General features: G+C 42.5%; 9 non-coding genes across 9 annotated transcripts; 4 read left to right on the top strand and 5 right to left on the bottom strand.

Moving 5' to 3' along the window:
* Positions 1-4,714: 4,714 nt before the first annotated feature.
* trnaq-uug (transfer RNA glutamine (anticodon UUG)) lies at positions 4,715-4,786 on the bottom strand. The gene has a single exon. It is a non-coding gene; the product is annotated as a tRNA-Gln (tRNA).
* A 1,540-nt stretch (positions 4,787-6,326) lies between these two features.
* trnaq-uug (transfer RNA glutamine (anticodon UUG)) lies at positions 6,327-6,398 on the bottom strand. Its single transcript has one exon. It is a non-coding gene; the product is annotated as a tRNA-Gln (tRNA).
* Positions 6,399-6,739: 341 nt separating this feature from the next.
* Positions 6,740-6,822, bottom strand: trnal-cag (transfer RNA leucine (anticodon CAG)). The gene has a single exon. It is a non-coding gene; the product is annotated as a tRNA-Leu (tRNA).
* Positions 6,823-7,845: 1,023 nt separating this feature from the next.
* Positions 7,846-7,917, bottom strand: trnaq-cug (transfer RNA glutamine (anticodon CUG)). The gene has a single exon. It is a non-coding gene; the product is annotated as a tRNA-Gln (tRNA).
* A 538-nt stretch (positions 7,918-8,455) lies between these two features.
* Positions 8,456-8,538, bottom strand: trnal-cag (transfer RNA leucine (anticodon CAG)). The gene has a single exon. It is a non-coding gene; the product is annotated as a tRNA-Leu (tRNA).
* A 1,275-nt stretch (positions 8,539-9,813) lies between these two features.
* trnaq-uug (transfer RNA glutamine (anticodon UUG)) lies at positions 9,814-9,885 on the top strand. Its single transcript has one exon. It is a non-coding gene; the product is annotated as a tRNA-Gln (tRNA).
* A 1,081-nt stretch (positions 9,886-10,966) lies between these two features.
* trnal-cag (transfer RNA leucine (anticodon CAG)) lies at positions 10,967-11,049 on the top strand. Its single transcript has one exon. It is a non-coding gene; the product is annotated as a tRNA-Leu (tRNA).
* Positions 11,050-11,390: 341 nt separating this feature from the next.
* On the top strand, positions 11,391-11,462 carry trnaq-uug (transfer RNA glutamine (anticodon UUG)). The gene has a single exon. It is a non-coding gene; the product is annotated as a tRNA-Gln (tRNA).
* A 1,562-nt stretch (positions 11,463-13,024) lies between these two features.
* Positions 13,025-13,100, top strand: trnaq-uug (transfer RNA glutamine (anticodon UUG)). The gene has a single exon. It is a non-coding gene; the product is annotated as a tRNA-Gln (tRNA).
* Positions 13,101-15,551: the final 2,451 nt, after the last annotated feature.

Below are 15,551 nucleotides of genomic sequence, written 5' to 3'. Positions count from 1 at the left end.
AAAATTCAGACCCACATCCCCTAGAGCAGACCCGGGCCCACAAATAAGGCTGGATTTCTCCCTATTAACTCGGGCTCCCGCCGCCTGCTCATATGCTTCAAGGTGCTTTAGCACCTGTTGTAAACTCTCACCATCCTTAACCATAATGCTTATATCATCCGCATACTGAGCTATTTTAAACTCATTACCTTTGGGAGATGTTATCCCCTTGATAAGCAGATCGGTTATAATGGATTGTGCAAGAGGCTCTGCTACAATTGCATATAGCATAGCAGACAGCGGACATCCCTGCCTCACTGATCTCTCTAGGGGGAAAGGATCTGTTAAGAGGCCGTTACATTTCACGACACTAGTAGCCCGGCTGTACAACAACTTCACCCGTTCTCGAAAAATTGGGCCGAACCCAAAAACCCCCAGACATCCAAAGAGAAACTCATGACTGACCCTGTCAAATGCCTTCTCCAAATCAACACTGAGGTATATGCCCCTTGTCATCATTAGGTTTTCAAAAGACAACTTTGTTGACAGGATGCAGTCAGCAATATCCCTCCCAGGAATACTGTAAGTCTGGGTAGGCCCAATTATCGAGCCGATCACTCCTTTGAGCCTAAAACCCAGTACCTTAGTCAGGATCTTATAGTCAGTGTTGAGCAGGCTAATTGGTCTATAGTTTGCTAGGTCAGATTTTTCCCCTTTGTTTTTATACACTAGAGTGATCACTCCCCTCAGGAAGGACTCTGCGCACCTGCCCTCCTCCTGTATGGCCAAAAAAAGTCTGCAGAGGACAGGGGCCAGCAGGTGACTGAAATGCTGATAGAATTCAGCTGAGAGACCGTCCGAACCTGGGCTCCTTGATGTATTCAGGGCTAAGATTGCCTCTTTCACTTCTTCCAACTGGATGTTTTCATCACACAAAGCCGCATCCTCGTGACTGAGGGAGCAGCTAATTTTCCCAAGTACTTGATTTAACTTTATCTGTGATATCTTTTGCCTACTAAATAAATTGGAATAGAAATCTTGCACGGTTTGTAAAATATCCACTGAATCAGTATGTGTGTTACCCTCCGAGTCCTTTATTTCAGAAATATATGTTTTGGTCTGTTTCCTCTTTTCCAAACCCAGAAAAAATGCAGTACAGCGCTCACCTTTCAACATATGCTGCGCTTTGCTGCGGATCATTGCACCCCTGCATTTTCTCTCATCAAGGTGTCTCAACTGCTCCCTCAGCACAAGATACGTCTCCAACGGATGTCCACACCCAGCCTCAACCAACTCAAGCTCCTTTTTCAGGCGGTCCCTCAGCTCATCCTCCTCTCTTTTCTCTCTTTGTCTTTTCTCTCTGCTCAATGCGATGCAGCGCTTCTTGATTTTTAACTTAGTGCGCTCCCACCACTCAATGATGTCAACCACAAACTCACTTTGATCACATAGAGCAGAGAGAAAAGACTCCATTTTTGCTCTAAAAAATCCATCCTCTAAGAGGCTTGAATTAAAGCACCACAAGCCCCCATTCCTCTGCACCCTGCCCTCCCCTAGAGCCACTCTCAGAGAGGCATGATCACTCCAAGTGCAAAACTCATATTTACAGTTATTTAAAACCTTAACCAAACCTGACGCTAGCAAGCACAAATCTATTCTAGATTGTTTCAGCCTGCCCAACACCACTTGCCTGCGCGAATACGCACGGGTACCGGGGTTCAGTACTCTCCATGCATCCATCAAGTCACACTCTTCCATCCATTCAAACACAGCCGACCTACTAGTGTCATTCTTAAATTTATTGTTGACACCCACATCTATCCTAGCCAGTGTCACATTCCAGTCCCCTATCACCACCGAGCGATCATCTGTCCATCTTTTACAGCGCCTGAAAAAAACCCTCCTCTCTCCTTCACTATTTGGCCCATATAAATTCACAATTCTATATCTCTGACTCTGTTCAATTACATCAATCACCAGTAGCCTTCCCTGATCATCCTTAGCAATTTGCACGACACTCTCAAACAATCCAGGTTTTACAAAGATTGCTACCCCTGCAGTTTTGTCTGGGGAGAGAGAATAAAACAGATCCCCTCTCCAAAAGCACTTTATGCTTTTTATTATCTCAGAGGTCCACCTGCATTCCTGGACGCACAGGATGTCACACAGCATTTTCCCGCAAAGCTGTTCAATTCTCTCAATGTTTTTAAGACCATTCAAATTTTGAGAGAGAAGCAGCATTCCCAGAAAAAAAACTAAAATCGGCCCTGTCATTTTTTGGCATATTTCTTACCTTTATTTCTATACCCTCCCTCAGTTCCACTTGGCTTACCCTGCTGTGCCCTCTTCCTGACCTGTTTTACCCATTGGACATCCATCTCTAAATCTGAGTCCACGCTAGTAGCCTGGGGAGCCAGCAGGGCTACATCAGAAGTGGGTATTCGAGTGGTGGACTCTATTTCATTTCGAGAGTGAGGCTCATTCGGCTCAGGCCGGGGTGAGCCTAGCCAGCCCCCTTCAGGGCGACTCGCCGCATCCCCGCTCCAGTCCGCCAGCACATGATCCATACTGGATCCTAGCTCATTGACACCCTCATTTCTTATGCCCTCTTGCACCAACAAGTCAGCACTCTGTGACACCACCTCATCTCCAAGCTCATTCTCACTCTCTGTCTCGCTACCCAGGGCTGGCTCCTGTGCAGGCCTGACATTACTCCTCTCATCATCAGAGATGGAGTCCCGGTTTACCACCCCTTCCCCTTCACCTGCATTATGGCAATTACATTGCTCCGCTGGGGCATGGCACGCAACACACCTGTGCGCCCAGGCATCACACTCACGTGCATAATGACCCTGTTTATTGCATTGCATGTGAAAGCATGTGAAATCTGGGCAATCTCTAACTATATGCCCAGGCTGTAAACACATCCTACACACCTTAACCTGATTATTATGAATAACTCTGAAGTATTCTGGCCCTGTGGCCGTCATAAATTTTGAGGAATATGGTAATGACTGCACAGTTTCATTAAATTTAACTTTTACATATCTTGTTCCGTCCGCCACGTCAGTCCCAGGCCACAACCGTCTTTTAATAGGAGAGATTGCTCTCACTCCCCACACATCCAGTTTTTCTAAAATGTCCTCATCCGCAATATAGGCAGGCAAATTCAAAAATGACACCACCAATTCATCGATAACTAAAGTTTTTACCATCACCACTGCTCTACCCACTTTAAATCCATCTAAGAGTCTTTTCTTTCCAGCTTCGCTCTTGACCGTCACCTCATATTTATTCGGCCCCGTCTCCCGCAATGCAACGATGCCTCCACACACATCACGCATTGCTCTCAGCAGTTCCATTGTCTTAACTTTCTCTTCTCCCACCACCTCAGCCAATACAGTCAAGTCCCTATCATACCGCATTTCTTTCCGTGTCTCTGTCGCTCCACCCGGCTCCGAACGCGTGCTTACCCGTTCTCCCTGTTGTCTCTCATCTGCCGCCAAACAGTCATTCTCCATTCTCCGTCCAGGCCGCTCCTTTGCAATCTCCATTCTTTTCTCAATCTGCTTGACACCCTTATTCAGCGACTTCCTCGTCTCCTCCGCCAGCTCCAGCTCATTCCCTCTCAACGCGCTTTCCCCATAGACGCCACTTTTCTCCGTTTCCATTCTTCTCCTTCCGCTCTTGATGGATGAAATGTGCAAACTCGTCATCAGCCTATCTCTTTATCAGTTCATTGCTACCCTTGCCATCAGTGATTGATGCGTGAAGTATGGGATGTCTCAGGCAAAAAAGAGCTTGTTGATTAAGCCACTACACATCTATCAGCTGGTATTGGTGTTCTTCTGCCCTTTGCTGGGAAGACATCAATTCATAGAGCTTTAACATATGCATTCATTTTTTCAGCAAACTCCAGAAAAAGAGTTCTTAGAGTAACCAGTATCCAATTATTGCATTACATTAATTGAACCACGTCATTTGGTAGAGTACTAGAGTCATTGAATGGAGCACAACAGAAAGAACTGTTGCCAAAGTTGCCTGCATTTATTGCACATTAAATCCTGAGACCAGCAACACAGCTCAAAGGACGAGCTGGTTTTATTCGTCCTACACTATAACAGGTCCCACCGTAATTTGAACTCAGATCGCTGGATTCACAGTCCAGAGTGCTTACCTATACACCAGGGAATCTCCAGATGCTGCCAAATGAAGAATATGCGCACTGGAAATGTGAACAGTGTTACACAGACAACAATTGTAACAGTCTGTGGTTTTACTGAGCAGTCCTGAACACTCTGATGCTTGACAGGGGTTTCAAGGCTTATTGCATTTCACAGGGAGATATTTCAACTACTAGCCCTTATGACTCTGTTTGGGGTGAAACACAAAAATAGGGAAGCACTTGAAAACGAGGGGTAGGGTTATAAATTAGGAATTTGGGATTGTGTCTGGGATCGCACTTCATGCCCAAAATGTGTTTTTAGCATTATCTGAATGAGATCCGCAAGGATATTTACTTAAGAGTGTGTCTATCGTAAACCATTGTGCAACCTTTGCCTCATCTCTCTCCCTGTATTAGTTCTTTAAACACTTGCCATGAGTGTTGATTGCACAAAGTACTCTATGTCTCTGGAACAAGATGAGCTCGTTGACAATGCCACTGTGTGTCTCCCAGTTGGTGGAGTAACTGAGTCACTCATTGGGGCAAAAAAACCTACAACTAGCCAGCGGTAGGTTCCACCGAGATTTGAACTCGGATCACTGGATTCAAAGTCCAGAGTGCTCACCATTACACCATGGAACCATTTCACATTGTTAGGCTACTTTTGTTGAGCAGTTCCTTCCAGACGATTTGATTCATTTCAGTATTGTGTGCATATTGACAACTTGGAGATTGGGTGATCATGTAGCAAACTATAAAATTGTCAATACAAGGAAGTTTGGGTACATCTAAGCACTGTGTCACTCTTATCTCTGTGTGTGATGTTCATTGCATCTATCCAGATGAACTGTAACTTGTATAACATCAAAGTCTATGAATTCATCCAGGTAAGCAACATTGGAGAATAGGTGGTTCCCCACCTTTGACTACTGTGGGAGAATGTGTTTTCCAAGTGTCAGCTGTTGTCCATAAAATCCAACATTTGTCAGAAGTGGGATTCAAACCCACACCTCCAGGAGAGACTGTGACCTGAACGCAGCGCCTTAGACCGCTCGGCCATCCTGACAACGGAAGGTGGGGTTGTTTGGTACTCCAAAGAAATCCGAAAAGACAGCGTTTATTTTATGCGTAATTATTGTGAATCAAATGTGCAAACTCGTCATCAGCCTATCTCTTTATCAGTTCATTCCTACCCTGGCCATCAGTGATTGATGCGTGAAGTATGGGATGTCTCAGGCAAAAAAGAGCTTGTTGATTAAGCCACTACACATCTGTCAGCTGGTATTGGTGTTCTTCTGCCCTTTGCTGGGAAGACATCAATTCATGGAGCTTTACCAGATGCATTCATTTTTTCAGCAAACTCCAGAAAAAGAGTTCTTAGAGTAACCAGTATCCAATTATTGCATTACATTAATTGAACCCCGTCATTTGATAGAGTACTAGAGTCATTGAATGGAGCACAACAGAAAGAACTGTTGCCAAAGTTGCCTGCATTTATTGCACATCAAATCCTGAGACCAGCAACACAGCTCAAAGGACGAGCTGGTTTTATTCGTTCTACACTATAACAGGTCCCAACGTGATTTGAACTCAGATCGCTGGATTCACAGTCCAGAGTGCTTACCTATACACCAGGGAATCTCCAGATGCTGCCAAATGAAGAATGTGTGCACTGGAAATGTGAACAGTGTTACACAGACAACAGTTTTAACAGTCTGTGGTTTTACTGAGCAGTCCCGAACACTCAGATGCTTGACAGGGGTTTTAAGGCTTATTGCATTTCACAGGGAGATATTTCAACTACTAGACCTTATGACTCTGTTTGGGGTGAAACACAAAAATAGGGAAGCACTTGAAAACAAGGGGTAGGGTTATAAATTAGGAATTTGGAATTGTGTCTGGGATCGCACTTCATGCCCAAAATGTGTTTTTAGCATTATCTGAATGAGATCCGCAAGGATATTTACTTAAGAGTGTGTCTATCGTAAACCATTGTGCAACTTTTGCCTCATCTCTCTCCCTGTATTAGTTCTTTAAACACTTGCCATGAGTGTTGATTGCACAAAGTACTCTATGTCTCTGGAACAAGATGAGCTCGTTGACAATGCCACTGTGTGTCTCCCAGTTGGTGGAGTAACTGAGTCACTCATTGGGGCAAAAAAACCTACAACTAGCCAGCAGTAGGTTCCACCGAGATTTGAACTCCGATCACTGGATTCAAAGTCCAGAGTGCTCACCATTACACCATGGAACCATTTCACATTGTTAGGCTACTTTTGTTGAACAGTTTCTTCCAGACGATTTGATTCATTTCATTATTGTGTGCATATTGACAACTTGGAGATTGGGTGATCATGTAGCAAACTATAAAGTTGTCAATACAAGGAAGTTTGGGTACATCTAAGCACTGTGTCACTCTTACCTCTGTGTGTGATGTTCATTGCATCAATCCAGATGAACTGTAACTTGTATAACATCAAAGTCTATGAATTCATCCAGGTAAGCAGCATTGGAGAATAGGTGGTTCCCCACCTTTGACTAATGTGGGAGAATGTGTTTTCCAAGTGTCAGCTGTTGTCCCTAAAATCCAACATTTGTCAGAAGTGGGGTTCGAACCCTCGCCTCCAGTAGAGACTGCGATCTGAACGCAGCGCCTTAGACCGCTCGGCCATCCTGACAACAGAACAGGCTTGGTTTGGTACTCCAAAAAAAAATGCGCAAAGACAGCATTTAGATTAGGCGTAATTATTGTAAATCAAATGTGCAAACTCGTCATCAGCCTATCTCCTTATCGGTTTATTGCTACCCTGGCCATCAGTGATGGATGCGTGAAGTATGGTATGTCTCAGGCAAAAAAGAGCTTGTTGATTAAGCCACTACACACCTGTCAGCTGGTATTGGTGTTCTTCTGCCCTTTACTGGCAAGACATCAATTCATAGAGCTTTAACATATACATTCAGTTTTTCAGCAAACTCCAGAAAAGGTAACCAGTATCCAAATATTGCATTATATTAATTGAACCACGTCATTTGGTAGAGTACTAGAGTCAATGAATGGAGCATAAGAGAAAGAACTGTTGCCAAAGTTGCCTGCATTTATTGCACATTAAAACCTGAGAACAGCAAGCCAGCTTAAAGGTCCAGCTGGTTTTATTCATTCTACACTATAACAGGTCCCATCGTGATTTGAACTCAGATTGCTGGATTCATAGTCCAGAGTGCTTACCTATACACCAGGGAATCTCCAGATGCTGCCAAATGAAGCAAGTGTGCACTGGAAAAGTGAACAGTGTTACACAGACACTATTTTTAATATATTTCAAATACTAACCCTTATGACAAAAATAAGGAAGCACTTGAAAACTAGGGTAGGGTTATAAATGAGGAATTGGGGATTGTGTCTGGGATCGCACTTCATGCCCAAACTTGAATGGAAAGCCCAAAATGTGTTTTTAGCATTATGTGACAGAGATCAGCAAGAATACTTAGCTAAGAGTGTGTTTATTTTAAACCATCGTGCAGGCTTGGCCTCATTTCTGTGCCGGTTTCAGTTTTTTTAGACTTGTCATGAGTGTTTAGTGCACATAGTATTCTGTTTCTGGAACAAGATGAGCTCCATGACAATGCCACTGTGAGTCTCCCAGTTGGTGGAGTAACCGAGTCAATCATTGCATCGAGAAAAGCTACAACCTGCCAACAGTAGGTCCCACCGAGATTTGAACTCGGATCGCTGGATTCAGAGTCCAGAGTGCTCACCATTACACCATGGAACCTTTCCACATTGCTAGCTTTATGTTGTTGAACAGGTTCTTCCACACAATTTGATTCATTTCATTATTGTCTCCAACTTGACAACTTGGACATTTGGCTGATCATGTAGCAAACTAAAAAAATGTCAATACGAGGCGGTTTGGGTACATCTAAGCACTGTGTCACTTTTATCTCAGTGTGTGATGTTCATTGCATCTATCCAGATGCACTGTAACTTGTATAACATGAAAATCTATGGATTTGGCCAATAGAGTCAGTCTCAAATAGACTCTCATTAGTGATTATAGGGCATAGATGAAAGACTACCTTTGATACGTAAGTAGAGGGGTGCCAAAGCCATGCTCCTTGAGCTCCACAGCCCTGCTTGCTTGTCAGCTATCCGTGCTTTACCCACTGCTCCTGCACTTTCTGTCTGATTGAACACACCTTATCCAGGTAAGCAGTCTTGGAGAATAAGTGGTTCCCCACCTCTGACGAATGTGGAAGAATGGATCCAATGTGTTTTCCAAGTGTCAGCTGTGGTCCCTAAAATCCAACATTTGTCAGAAGTGGGCTTCGAACCCACGCCTCCAGGAGAGACTGCGACCTGAACGCAGCGCCTTAGACCGCTCGGCCATCCTGACAACAGAAGTGGGGGTTGTTTGGTACTCCAAAGAAATCCGAAAAGACAGCGTTTAGATTATGCGTAATTATTGTGAATAGGGACAACAGCTGACACTTGGAAAACACATTCTCCCACATTAGTCAAAGGTGGGGAACCACCTATTCTCCAATGCTGCTTACCTGGATGAATTCATAGACTTTGATGTTATACAAGTTACAGTTCATCTGGATAGATGCAATGAATATCACACACAGAGATAAGAGTGACACAGTGCTTAGATGTACCCAAACTTCCTTGTAAGCACTCTGGACTGTGAATCCAGCAATCTGAGTTCAAATTACGGTGGGACCTGTTATAGTGTAGGACGAATAAAACCAGCTCGTCCTTTGAGCTGTGTTGCTGGTCTCAGGATTTAATGTGCAATAAATGCAGGCAACTTTGGCAACAGTTCTTTCTGTTGTGCTCCATTCAATGACTCTAGTACTCTATCAAATTAAGGGGTTCAATTAATGTAATGCGATAATTGGATACTGGTTACTCTAAGAACTCTTTTTCTTAGAGTTTGCTGAAAAAATGAATGCATATGTTAAAGCTCCATGAATTGATGTCTTCCCAGCAAAGGGCAAAAGAACACCAATATCAGCTGATAGATGTGTAGTGGCTTAATCAACAAGCTCTTTTTTGCCTGAGACATCCCATACTTCACGCATCAATCACTGATGGCCAGGGTAGCAATGAACCGATAAAGAGATAGGCTGATGACGAGTTTGCACATTTGATTCACAATAATTCCGCATAATCTAAACGCTGTCTTTTCGGATTTCTTTGGAGTACCAAACAACCACCCCCCCCCCCCCCCCCCCTTCTGTTGTCAGGATGGCCGCGCGGTCTAAGGCGCTGCGTTCAGGTTGCAGTCTCTCCTGGAGGCGTGGGTTCGAATCCCACTTCTGACAAATGTTGGATTTTAGGGACAACAGCTGACACTTGGAAAACACATTCTCCCACATTAGTCAAAGGTGGGGAACCACCTATTCTCCAATGCTGCTTACCTGGATGAATTCATAGACTTTGATGTTATACAAGTTACAGTTCATCTGGATAGATGCAATGAATATCACACACAGAGATAAGAGTGACACAGTGCTTAGATGTACCCAAACTTCCTTGTATTGACAATTTTATAGTTTGCTACATGATCACCCAATCTCCAAGTTGTCAACATGCACACAATACTGAAATGAATCAAATCGTCTGGAAGAAACTGCTCAACAAAAGTAGCCTAACAATGTGAAATGGTTCCATGGTGTAATGGTGAGCACTCTGGACTTTGAATCCAGTGATCCGAGTTCAAATCTCGGTGGAACCTACCGCTGGCTAGTTGTAGGTTTTTTTGCCCCAATGAGTGACTCAGTTACTCCACCAACTGGGAGACACACAGTGGCATTGTCAACGAGCTCATCTTGTTCCAGAGACATAGAGTACTTTGTGCAATCAACACTCATGGCAAGTGTTTAAAGAACTAATACAGGGAGAGAGATGAGGCAAAGGTTGCACAATGGTTTACGATAGACACACTCTTAAGTAAATATCCTTGCGGATCTCATTCAGATAATGCTAAAAACACATTTTGGGCATGAAGTGCGATCCCAGACACAATCCCAAATTCCTAATTTATAACCCTACCCCTCGTTTTCAAGTGCTTCCCTATTTTTGTGTTTCACCCCAAACAGAGTCATAAGGGCTAGTAGTTGAAATATCTCCCTGTGAAATGCAATAAGCCTTGAAACCCCTGTCAAGCATCAGAGTGTTCAGGACTGCTCAGTAAAACCACAGACTGTTACAACTGTTGTCTGTGTAACACTGTTCACATTTCCAGTGCGCATATTCTTCATTTGGCAGCATCTGGAGATTCCCTGGTGTATAGGTAAGCACTCTGGACTGTGAATCCAGCAATCTGAGTTCAAATTACGGTGGGACCTGTTATAGTGTAGGACGAATAAAACCAGCTCGTCCTTTGAGCTGTGTTGCTGGTCTCAGGATTTAATGTGCAATAAATGCAGGCAACTTTGGCAACAGTTCTTTCTGTTGTGCTCCATTCAATGACTCTAGTACTCTACCAAATGACGTGGTTCAATTAATGTAATGCAATAATTGGATACTGGTTACTCTAAGAACTCTTTTTCTGGAGTTTGCTGAAAAAATGAATGCATATGTTAAAGCTCCATGAATTGATGTCTTCCCAGCAAAGGGCAGAAGAACACCAATACCAGCTGACAGATGTGTAGTGGCTTAATCAACAAGCTCTTTTTTGCCTGAGACATCCCATACTTCACGCATCAATCACTGATGGCCAGGGTAGCAATGAACTGATAAAGAGAAAGGCTGATGACGAGTTTGCACATTTGATTCACAATTCTTTGGAGTACCAAACAACCCCCCCTTCTGTTGTCAGGATGGCCGGGCGGTCTAAGGCGCTGCGTTCAGGTCGCAGTCTCTCCTGGAGGCGTGGGTTCGAATCCCACTTCTGACAAATGTTTGATTTTAGGGACAACAGCTGACACTTGAAAAACACATTCTCCCACATTAGTCAAAGGTGGGGAACCACCTATTCTCCAATGCTGCTTACCTGGATGAATTCAGAGACTTTGATGTTATACAAGTTACAGTTCATCTGGATAGATGCAATGAACATCACACACAGAGGTAAGAGTGACACAGTGCTTAGATGTACCCAAACTTCCTTGTATTGACAATTTTATAATTTGCTACATGATCACCCAATCTCCAAGTTGTCAATATGCACACAATAATGAAATGAATCAAATCGTCTGGAAGAAACTGTTCAACAAAAGTAGCCTAACAATGTGAAATGGTTCCATGGTGTAATGGTGAGCACTCTGGACTTTGAATCCAGTGATCCGAGTTCAAATCTCGGTGGAACCTACCGCTGGCTAGTTGTAGGTTTTTTTGCCCCAATGAGTGCAATGAATGCACTCAATGAGTGACTCAGTTACTCCACCAACTGGGAGACACACAGTGGCATTGTCAACGAGCTCATCTTGTTCCAGAGACATAGAGTACTTTGTGCAATCAACACTCATGGCAAGTGTTTAAAGAACTAATACAGGGAGAGAGAGGAGGCAAAGGTTGCACAATGGTTTACGATAGACACACTCTTAAGTAAATATTCTTGCGATTCTCATTCAGATAATGCTAAAAACACATTTTGGGCATGAAGTGCGATCCCAGACACAATCCCAAATTCCTAATTTATAACCCTACCCCTCGTTTTCAAGTGCTTCCCTATTTTTGTGTTTCACCCCAAACAGAGTCATAAGGTCTAGTAGTTGAAATATCTCCCTGTGAAATGCAATAAGCCTTGAAACCCCTGTCAAGCATCTGAGTGTTCAGGACTGCTCAGTAAAACCACAGACTGTTAAAACTGTTGTCTGTGTAACAATGTTCACATTTGCAGTGCACACATTCTTCATTTGGCAGCATCTGGAGATTCCCTGGTGTATAGGTAAGCACTCTGGACTGTGAATCCAGCGATCTGAGTTCAAATTACGGTGGGACCTGTTATAGTGTAGAACGAATAAAACCAGCTCGTCCTTTGAGTTGTGTTGCTGGTCTCAGGATTTAATGTGCAATAAATGCAGGCAACTTTGGCAACAGTTCTTTCTGTTGTGCTCCATTCAATGACTCTAGTACTCTACCAAATGACGTGGTTCAATTAATGTAATGCAATAATTGGATACTGGTTACTCTAAGAACTCTTTTTCTGGAGTTTGCTGAAAAAATGAATGCATATGTTAAATCTCCATGAATTGATGTCTTCCCAGCAAAGGGCAGAAGAACACCAATACCAGCTGACAGATGTGTAGTGGCTTAATCAACAAGCTCTTTTTTGCCTGAGACATCCCATACTTCACGCATCAATCACTGATGGCCAGGGTAGCATGAACTGATAAAGAGATAGGCTGATGACGAGTTTGCACATTTGATTCACAATAATTACGCATAATCTAAACGCTGTCTTTTCGGATTTCTTTGGAGTACCAAACAACCCCCCCCTTCTGTTGTCAGGATGGCCGAGCTGTCTAAGGCGCTGCGTTCAGGTTGACATCTCTCCTGGAGGCGTGGGTTCGAATCCCACTTCTGACAAATGTTGGATTTTAGGGACAACAGCTGACACTTGGAAAACACATTCTCCCACATTAGTCAAAGGTGGGGAACCACCTATTCTCCAATGCTGCTTACCTGGATGAATTCATAGACTTTGATGTTATACAAGTTACAGTTCATCTGGATAGATGCAATGAACATCACACACAGAGATAAGAGTGACACAGTGCTTAGATGTACCCAAACTTCCTTGTATTGACAATTTTATAGTTTGCTACATGATCACCCAATCTCCAAGTTGTCAATATGCACACAATAATGAAATGAATCAAATTGTCTGGAAGAAACTGTTCAACAAAAGTAGCCTAACAGTGTGAAATGGTTCCATGGTGTAATGGTGAGCACTCTGGACTTTGAATCCAGTAATCCGAGTTCAAATCTCGGTGGAACGTACCGCTGGCTAGTTTTAGGTTTTTTTGCCCCAATGAGTGACTCAGTTACTCCACCAACTGGGAGACACACAGTGGCATTGTCAACGAGCTCATCTTGTTCCAGAGACATAGAGTACTTTGTGCAATCAACACTCATGGCAAGTGTTTAAAGAACTAATACAGGGAGAGAGATGAGGCAAAGGTTGCACAATGGTTTACGATAGACACACTCTTAAGTAAATATCCTTGCGGATCTCATTCAGATAATGCTAAAAACACATTTTGGGCATGAAGTGCGATCCCAGACACAATCCCAAATTCCTAATTTATAACCCTACCCCTCGTTTTCAAGTGCTTCCCTATTTTTGTGTTTCACACCAAACAGAGTCATAAGGTCTAGTAGTTGAAATATCTCCCTGTGAAATGCAATAAGCCTTGAAACCCCTGTCAAGCATCAGAGTGTTCAGGACTGCTCAGTAAAACCACAGACTGTTAAAACTGTTGTCTGTGTAACACTGTTCACATTTCCAGTGCACACATTCTTCATTTGGCAGCATCTGAAGATTCCTTGGTGTATAGGTAAGCACTCTGGACTGTGAATCCAGCGATCTGAGTTCAAATCAACAAGAGGAGTTAATCATAATAACCTAATAAAAGTTAAGACTACTCCTCTTACAGAACAAAACCCCAAAACTATTAAATGTGTATTATTAAATATCAGATCTCTCTCTTCTAAATCTCTGTTAGTAAATGACTTAATAAGTGATCATCAATTCGATTTATTTTGTCTCACTGAAACTTGGTTGCAGCAGGAAGAATATGTCAGTTTAAATGAGTCAACACCCCCAAGTCATATTAATTATCATGTTCCTAGAAGCACAGGCCGAGGTGGAGGAGTTGCAGCAATCTTCCATTCTAGCTCATCAATAAACCCTAGACCTAAACATAGTTATAACTCATTTGAAAGCCTTACTCTTAGCCTTTCACACCCACTATTATTTGTTATCGTGTACCGTCCTCCAGTCCCTTATTCAGAGTTTTTGATTGAATTTTCTGATTTTCTATCTGATTTAGTGCTTAGTACAGATAAAGTCATTATAGTGGGTGACTTTAACATTCATGTAGATGCTGACAGTAACTGCCTGAGCACTGCGTTTAATTCATTATTAGATTCAATTGGTTTTTCCCAAAATGTAAATAAACCCACTTACTGTTTTAGTCACACGTTAGACCTTGTCCTTACGTATGGAATTGAAGCGGATAATTTAACCATATTTCCTCACAACTCTCTTCTGTCTTACCATTTTTTAATAACATTTGAATTTACAATAACAGACTATATAGCAGTTATAAAACTGAAAAATTCCACTATAGCAGATGCTTAAGTGAAAAAGCTGTCAACAAATTTAAAGAAATTATTTCTTCATCATTTGCTTCACCATATGTTAATACAATGGAAAGTAGTCTCCTTAATGTTACTCCTGCACAAGTAGATTATCTTGTTGACAATTCTGCAGCCTCACTACGTACAATACTCGATAGTGTTGCCCCTCTAAAAAAGAAGGCAGTAAACCAGCAGAGGCGATCTCCATGGTATAGTTCACAAACACGCAACTTAAAACAGGAAACATGAAAGTTAGAAAGGAAGTGGCGTTCCAGAAAGTTAGAAGAATCTCATTTAGCCTGGAAAAATAGTTTAAAAATGTACAAAAAAGCTCTCAGTGATGCCAGAACAGCATATTATTCATCATTAATAGAAGAAAACAAGAACAACCCCCGGTTTCTGTTCAGCACTGTAGCCAGGCTGACTAAGAGCCATAGTTCTGTTGAGCCTAGTTTTCCCTTAACTTTGAGCAGCAATGACTTCATGACCTTCTTTATGAATAAAATTGTAGCTATTAGAGAACGAATTCACCAGATCCTCCCCCCAAAAATTACAGATAGATCTTCATGTACAGCAGTGCTAGAGTCATCGATAAGGCCCCAATCCCTGTTAGACTGCTTTTTACCCATAGATCTCTCTGAGCTAACTTCAATTATTAACTCATCTAAACCAACAACCTGTCTGCTAGACCCTATTCCAACTAAGCTGCTCAAGGAAGTTTTACCCTTAATAGATGCATTCATATTAGATATCATAAATCTATCTTTAGAAACAGGCTATGTACCACAGGCCTATAAGGTAGCTGTAATTAAACCATTACTTAAAAAAACCCTGTCTTGACCCAGGTGTTTTAGCCAATTACAGACCAATATCTAATCTCCCCTTTATTTCTAAAATAATTGAAAAAGTAGTCGCAAAACAATTATGTGATCACCTTCATAGGAATAATTTGTATGAAGACTTTCAGTCAGGATTTAGAGTTCATCATAGTACAGAAACAGCACTGGTAAAAGTCACCAACGATCTTCTCATGGCCTCAGATACTGGACTCATCTCTATACTTGTTCTGTTAGATCTTAGTGCTGCATTTGA

The sequence above is a fragment of the Channa argus genome, unplaced genomic scaffold (genome assembly GCF_033026475.1).
Source record: "Channa argus isolate prfri unplaced genomic scaffold, Channa argus male v1.0 Contig059, whole genome shotgun sequence".
NCBI classification, from domain to species: Eukaryota; Metazoa; Chordata; class Actinopteri; order Anabantiformes; family Channidae; genus Channa; species Channa argus.
This window is presented reverse-complemented; position numbering and strand designations above follow the sequence as displayed.